An 8,417-nucleotide genomic window follows, 5' to 3' on the forward strand; every position below is an offset into this window, starting at 1 on the left:
TTTTAAGTCTTTGGTACTAATAGAAAATAAATTTACATTCTATTTTATTTGCATTTTAACAAATTAAAAAAAAATAAACACAAATGTTAGTTAATTTTTTTTGTAGATTTTTTAATTTTGTTGACTATGGGTCATTTTCGTATAATTTTTTATTAAAAATTGGAACAACAACAAACAAAACGTATAGTTGAATATATTAAAATAGAATGGAGTTAATAAATTAAAAAAAATAAAACATTAATATTCCGACGGAAGAAAAATTATTTTTAATTTTGCAAATATCCGTGATAATCATAATGTCCATAACGTAACAATTGCAAGGTATTGTACAAAAAAACAAAATAAATATTTAGTAAAGCACATTATTGCAGTAATTTTTGTAATAATTCTTTATAAAAAAATATTTAGTGAAAAATTATAAGTTAAAATATTTAAATTTCTTCTTAATTTAAAAAAAAAATTCAGACATAATAATCAAGTTCTTAATTTGGTCCATTTTATGGCGTTTTACCGCCTAATAATATATATTTTACATAGTCTAGAAGTTGAGTTTACTGGCTTTCAACCAGGCGGCCAAATTGGATATTCGGTGTAGAAATTTTTATCTAATTCGATAATACAAATATCATTTAGTTAGTAACACAGCAATTATTAATCTGTTGGTACAAATTAATTATGATTAATTTTTTCGGCGTTTATTTTTATCTGCCCAGTATAATAACCGCCGGTAATTTTCAACAAGCATTGGTGGTTCAGTGGTAGAATCCTCGCCTGCCACGCGGGGGGCCCGGGTTCGGTTCCCGACCAATGCAGCTTTTTTTTCTTTTATGAGATCAAGTTTTCAATTTATTTAAATGCGGCCGCTGAATGGTTGGCCTTACATTACGTATTTTGGCAAATTAAAAGAAACGATAATATTTCGTAAGGAAACTAAACTAAAAAATAATTTATTAAAAAACAAGACTGGCGCCTTGCTAGTTTTTGCTCCATTCTTAATTAATCACGTTTTTATTAGGCATAGTCATTTTGGCAAGAGAAATTAATTAACAAAACACTTTATTATTTACCAAGTAAACGATAGGCAAAATAACAATATAATTGTGTTTTTTCTGCAATATTGTTTTAAGATTTTATGTTTGTAAATTTATGAAGTAAATGTTAAAATTTATGTAAATAATAAAAAAAGAATATAAATATCATTAATTAATTTATTTAAATTAAATAATTTAAATACCATTAAGTTATGTGTCTTTTGTTATAGCAAAATATTTACAGTGATTAACGAGTTTGTAATAAACTTTAAAATAATTTTAATTAGAATTAAACTTATTTTTACAATATTTACTACAAATAATATTAGTTAATTTTGGTAATTTAAACACTTATATGTAAATTAATTTGCATATTTAAGTCTTGTCGTAAATATTGGTAATTTATTTAATTAAAAAAAGCGCAAGGGGTTTTTATGGCGATATAAATAAAATTACACAACGTTGTCTAAAAATTTTAAACACAATCAAGAATTAACACATATCTGTGTTTAGAAACAACAACGTCAAAAAAGGCATTTGAACCGTTGACTGTTGGTTTAAAAGTTCAAAGCTCTACCAACTGAGCTAACCGGGCACGTTTGCTGTTACTGTGTGTTTTGTAGCTTGATTATAGTAAACATTTGTAAAAAAATTTTGTCACCAAATAAAAATAAATTAATTTAACATTTTAATTTTTTCAAAATCACTTAAAAATATTTAAACGATACATTTGTCATATATTTTCTGAAGTAAATGACGATGGTACTATGTCTGATAAATTGTTTTTATTTATAAATTTAAAAAGCGTAAGTTTACGTTTAAACAATTAATAATAATAATAAAAAATAAAATGTTAATAAAATTACTTAATTTATTTAAGTTGGATAATTAAAATTTTAATACTTAAATTAATTTGCATTAGGTTGTTATGTGTTTGATTAATGATTTACAAATTATATGAGTAACGAGTTTAAACATATTTTTAGACACCCTTTTTTTAATTTTATTTGAACTTTAAATTGCTTAACGTAATTAATATTGTTTAATTTATTTAATTTCTATAATTTAAATACCTATGCATCAGTTAGTTTGTATTATTAAGTCTGTAGCGTGAACATTGGCAACTTTTACGTAAGAAACTAACTCGGACAATTTCTATGACGACATAGACTGATAAAAAGTAGCATTAAAAATTTAAATTCTTGTTTGAAAGATAGTACTTATTTGTGCATTAAGGCAACAATAATCGATAATTGATTTAATACTTGGCGTTTAAATTAAAAGTCCAACGTTCTGCCGACACAGTCACCCAACAACGCTTTTTATTGTGATGTGCTCAGATTTTTAAATGTAGTTACTTTTTAAGTCATTGGTACTAATAGAAAATAAATTTACATTCTATTTTATTTGCATTTTAACAAATTAAAAAAAAATAAACACAAATGTTAGTTAATTTTTTTTGTAGATTTTTTAATTTTGTTGACTATGGGTCATTTTCGTATAATTTTTTATTAAAAATTGGAACAACAACAAACAAAACGTATAGTTAAATATATTAAAATAGAATGGAGTTAATAAATTAAAAAAAATAAAACATTAATATTCCGACGGAAGAAAAATTATTTTTAATTTTGCAAATATCCGTGATAATCATAATGTCCATAACGTAACAATTGCAAGGTATTGTACAAAAAAACAAAATAAATATTTAGTAAAGCACATTATTGCAGTAATTTTTGTAATAATTCTTTATAAAAAAATATTTAGTGAAAAATTATAAGTTAAAATATTTAAATTTCTTCTTAATTTAAAAAAAAAATTCAGACATAATAATTAAGTTCTTAATTTGGTCCATTTTATGGCGTTTTACCGCCTAATAATATATCTTTTACATAGTCTAGAAGTTGAGTTTACTGGCTTTCAACCAGGCGGCCAAATTGGATATTCGGTGTAGAAATTTTTATCTAATTTTGATAATACAAATATTATTTAGTTAGTAACACAGCAATTATGAATCTGTTGGTACAAATTAATTATGATTAATTTTTTCGGCGTTTATTTTTATCTGGCCAGTATAATAACCGCCGCTAATTTTCAACAAGCATTGGTGGTTCAGTGGTAGAATCCTCGCCTGCCACGCGGGGGGCCCGGGTTCGATTCCCGGCCAATGCAACTTTTTTATCTTTTATGAGATCAAGTTTTCAATTTATTTAAATGCGGCCGCTGAATGGTTGGCCTTATTAATATTTTTTACATTACGTATTTTGGCAAATTAAAAGAAACGATAATATTTCGTAAGGAAATTAAACTAAAAAATAATTTATTAAAAAACAAGACTGGCGCCTTGCTAGTTTTTGCTCCATTCTTAATTAATCACGTTTTTATTAGGCATAGTCAGTTTGGCAAGAGAAATTAATTAACGAAGACACTTTATTATTTACCAAGTAAACGATAGGAAAAATAACAATATAATTGTGTTTTTTCCGCAATATTGTTTTAAGATTTTATATTTGTAAATTTATGAAGTAAATGTTAAAATTTATGTAAATAATAAAAAAAAAATATAAATATCATTAATTAATCTATTTAAATTAAATAATTTAAATACCATTAAGTTATGTGTCTTTTGTTATAGCAAAATATTTACAGTGATTAACGAGTTTGTAATAAACTTTAAAATAATTTTAATTAGAATTAAACTTATTTTTACAATATTTACTACAAATAATATTAGTTAATTTTGGTAATTTAAACACTTATATGTAAATTAATTTGCATATTTAAGTCTTGTCGTAAATATTGGTAAATTATTTAATTAAAAAAAGCGCAAGGGGTTTTTATGGCGATATAAATAAAATTACACAACGTTGTCTAAAAATTTTAAACACAATCAAGAATTAACACATATCTGTGTTTAGAAACAACAACGTCAAAAAAGGCATTTGAACCGTTGACTGTTGGTTTAAAAGTTCAAAGCTCTACCAACTGAGCTAACCGGGCACGTTTGCTGTTACTGTGTGCTTTGTAGCTTGATTATAGTAACCGATTGTAAAAAAAATTTGTCACCAAATAAAAATAAATTAATTTAACATTTTAATTTTTTCAAAATCACTTAAAAATATTTAAACGATACATTTGTCATATATTTTCTGAAGTAAATGACGATGGTACTATGTCTGATAAATTGTTTTTATTTATAAATTTAAAAAGCGTAAGTTTACGTTTAAACAATTAATAATAATAATAAAAAATAAAATGTTAATAAAATTTCTTAATTTATTTAAGTTGGATAATTAAAATTTTAATACTTAAATTAATTTGCATTAGGTTGTTATGTGTTTGATTAATGATTTACAAATTATATGAGTAACGAGTTTAAACATATTTTTAGACACCCTTTTTTTAATTTTATTTGAACTTTAAATTGCTTAACGTAATTAATATTGTTTAATTTATTTAATTTCTATAATTTAAATACCTATGCATCAGTTAGTTTGTATTATTAAGTCTGTAGCGTGAACATTGGCAACTTTTACGTAAGAAACTAACTCGGACAATTTCTATGACGACATAGACTGATAAAAAGTAGCATTAAAAATTTAAATTCTTGTTTGAAAGATAGTACTTATTTGTGCATTAAGGCAACAATAATCGATAATTGATTTAATACTTGGCGTTTAAATTAAAAGTCCAACGTTCTGCCGACACAGTCACCCAACAACGCTTTTTATTGTGATGTGCTCAGATTTTTAAATGTAGTTACTTTTTAAGTCTTTGGTACTAATAGAAAATAAATTTACATTCTATTTTATTTGCATTTTAACAAATTAAAAAAAAATAAACACAAATGTTAGTTAATTTTTTTTGTAGATTTTTTAATTTTGTTGACTATGGGTCATTTTCGTATAATTTTTTATTAAAAATTGGAACAACAACAAACAAAACGTATAGTTGAATATATTAAAATAGAATGGAGTTAATAAATTAAAAAAAATAAAACATTAATATTCCGACGGAAGAAAAATTATTTTTAATTTTGCAAATATCCGTGATAATCATAATGTCCATAACGTAACAATTGCAAGGTATTGTACAAAAAAACAAAATAAATATTTAGTAAAGCACATTATTGCAGTAATTTTTGTAATAATTCTTTATAAAAAAATATTTAGTGAAAAATTATAAGTTAAAATATTTAAATTTCTTCTTAATTTAAAAAAAAAATTCAGACATAATAATCAAGTTCTTAATTTGGTCCATTTTATGGCGTTTTACCGCCTAATAATATATCTTTTACATAGTCTAGAAGTTGAGTTTACTGGCTTTCAACCAGGCGGCCAAATTGGATATTCGGTGTAGAAATTTTTATCTAATTCGATAATACAAATATCATTTAGTTAGTAACACAGCAATTATTAATCTGTTGGTACAAATTAATTATGATTAATTTTTTCGGCGTTTATTTTTATCTGCCCAGTATAATAACCGCCGCTAATTTTCAACAAGCATTGGTGGTTCAGTGGTAGAATCCTCGCCTGCCACGCGGGGGGCCCGGGTTCGATTCCCGGCCAATGCAACTTTTTTTTCTTTTATGAGATCAAGTTTTCAATTTATTTAAATGCGGCCGCTGAATGGTTGGCCTTATTAATATTTTTTACATTACGTATTTTGGCAAATTAAAAGAAACGATAATATTTCGTAAGGAAACTAAACTAAAAAATAATTTATTAAAAAACAAGACTGGCGCCTTGCTAGTTTTTGCTCCATTCTTAATTAATCACGTTTTTATTAGGCACAGTCAGTTTGGCAAGAGAAATTAATTAACGAAGACACTTTATTATTTACCAAGTAAACGATAGGCAAAATAACAATATAATTGTGTTTTTTCCGCAATATTGTTTTAAGATTTTATGTTTGTAAATTTATGAAGTAAATGTTAAAATTTATGTAAATAATAAAAAAAGAATATAAATATCATTAATTAATTTATTTAAATTAAATAATTTAAATACCATTAAGTTATGTGTCTTTTGTTATAGCAAAATATTTACAGTGAAAACACTTTATTATTTACCAAGTAAACGATAGGCAAAATAACAATACAATTGTGCTTTTTCGGCAATATTGTTTTAAGATTTTATGTTTGTAAATTTATGAAGTAAATGTTAAAATTTATGTAAATAATAAAAAAAGAATATAAATATCATTAAATAATTTATTTAAATTAGATAATTTAAATACCATTAAGTTATGTGTCTTTTGTTATAGCAAAATATTTACAGTGATTTACGAGTTTGTAATAAGCTTTAAAATAATTTTAATTAGAATTAAACTTATTTTTAAAGTATTTACTACAAATAATATTAGTTAATTTTGGTAATTTAAACACTTATATGTAAATTAATTTGCATATTTAAGTCTTGTCGTAAATATTGGTAATTTATTTAATTAAAAAAAGCGCAAGGAATGTTTATGGCGATATAAATAAAATTACACAACGTTGTCTTAAAATTTTAAACACAATCAAAAATTAACACATATCTGTGTTTAGAAACAACAACGTCAAAAATGGCATTTAAACCGTAGACTGTTGGTTTAATTTAACATTTTAATTTTTTCATATTCACTTACAAATATTTAAACAATACATTTGTTATACATTTTCTGAAGTGAATGACGATGGTACTATGTCTGATAAATTGTTTTTATTTATAAATTTAAAAAGCGTAAGTTTACGTCTAAAAAATTAATTATAATAATAAAAAACAAGATGTTAATAAAATTACTTAATTTATTTAAGTTCACTGTTAGAAAAATCTGTAAAATTTACATGTAATTTAACTGTAATTATTTACAAGTTCGTGTTCGTATGTAAAATTTTCAGTGAAATCCACGTAAAATAATGTATTGATTTAAAGTGAATAAGTTTACTATATGAAATGAAATATTTGCATTAGGTCTGATTGATTTAAATATGGTGTTTTAAAATGGTATAAATCAAGTTTTATAGCTAAATAAAACATTAAAGAAAAGAAAAAAATGCAAATTACGGAACGTTTCGTAAAGCAAGCGTGCGCTTTACCTGCGCATGCGCACTGGGACATAAGTTGCAGTCTTTTTCGTTCGTGTGCGTTTTGAGGTTAAGTTGTTAAAACTTTAGATTTTGCATTTAAAAGCTTTATTTATCTTTATTTATCTTTTTTTAAATAGTTTCAAAGGTTAAGGATGAACATTTTTATATTAGTTAAGATACCTGCATATTTTTTTAGGACAAAGTAGCCTTAAAAAATGTGTGTGAATCTTTAAAAGAAATTGGTGTGGAAAAAATAGCTGACCATAAATTTGTAGAAGCAAAAGGTCTTGTTCCCCCACTTACCTTGGTTTAAGCTCAAAAACTAATGTTTGGCTTGGGAATAGGTAATGAGTTTTGTTTTTTGAATGTTTTTAGTTAACAGTTCCTAGTTATACTTCTTAATAGGCTATTTTTGGTAGATACTAAAAAGTACGATAGAAATTTATTGACCGACTTTTTTTTATTTATCAGATGAAGAAGACTCAAGTATAAGCAGTTGTGCAAGTACTGAAACTTTGCACTCAACTGGGCCTGAATCGAATCTCTTTACCAGTTCTTTAGGCTTGGCTACAAAATTTAAAATCCCCTGGGATAAAATTTAAAATCCCCTGGGATAAATTTTTTTTAAATAACAAAGAGGCCAGGTTTGGCTAATCTAAAAATAATTGCTAAATCTATAGTGTCAAAATATCCGGAATCTTTTGCTAGCAAAATTGATAACACACCTATTGGTAGTGGGGAAGCCTTACTTACGAATAGTTTAATGTATAGGGTTGATAATTTAAAAAGAAGTAGTAAAAGGATGGCTCCAACAACAGAAAGTGAAGTTAAGAAAGGAATGACCCCATCATATGGTTGTGGAAATTGGGCGCCCACAATTTTTTCAGAGAAACAGGGTGAACTACATCGCCGTCGGGTTGAAATGCAGGATGAATATAAATTATAAGGTAATGAACGAAATTATAATAAAGTAGAAGTCAGCATGTCAGTCATCTATCCATTACAACGCGCAGATATTAATGACAATAAAGCAGTCAACAGCCTTTGCCAGGAATGGCCATTTCTTATGGATGAACGCTTTCTATTTCTGCACCATTCTAAATTGACGAAAAGGGGGGGGTATTTTAAATGTGAATAATGTAATAAGGAAGGCCGTATTTGTTTACAGGTTTATTGTTATATATTATATGCATGATATTTCACCTTTTTTAATAACTCCAGCCTGCATTTTTTTTAATAAATATTAGTTTAGATTATTTTTTAGCGCAATGAAGTTATGTACCAAAAAAAAAGTTAAGGAAGTTGTTTTAAAA

At 25.3% G+C, this 8,417-nt stretch overlaps 3 non-coding genes across 3 annotated transcripts; all 3 read left to right on the forward strand.

Moving 5' to 3' along the window:
* Positions 1-741: 741 nt before the first annotated feature.
* On the forward strand, positions 742-812 carry Trnag-gcc (transfer RNA glycine (anticodon GCC)). The gene has a single exon. It is a non-coding gene; the product is annotated as a tRNA-Gly (tRNA).
* Positions 813-3,132: 2,320 nt separating this feature from the next.
* Trnag-gcc (transfer RNA glycine (anticodon GCC)) lies at positions 3,133-3,203 on the forward strand. The gene has a single exon. It is a non-coding gene; the product is annotated as a tRNA-Gly (tRNA).
* Positions 3,204-5,536: 2,333 nt separating this feature from the next.
* On the forward strand, positions 5,537-5,607 carry Trnag-gcc (transfer RNA glycine (anticodon GCC)). The gene has a single exon. It is a non-coding gene; the product is annotated as a tRNA-Gly (tRNA).
* The last annotated feature ends 2,810 nt before the right edge of the window (positions 5,608-8,417 follow it).

The sequence above is a fragment of the Corella eumyota genome, chromosome 7, assembly GCF_963082875.1.
Source record: "Corella eumyota chromosome 7, kaCorEumy4.1, whole genome shotgun sequence".
Taxonomy (NCBI): Eukaryota; Metazoa; Chordata; class Ascidiacea; order Phlebobranchia; family Corellidae; genus Corella; species Corella eumyota.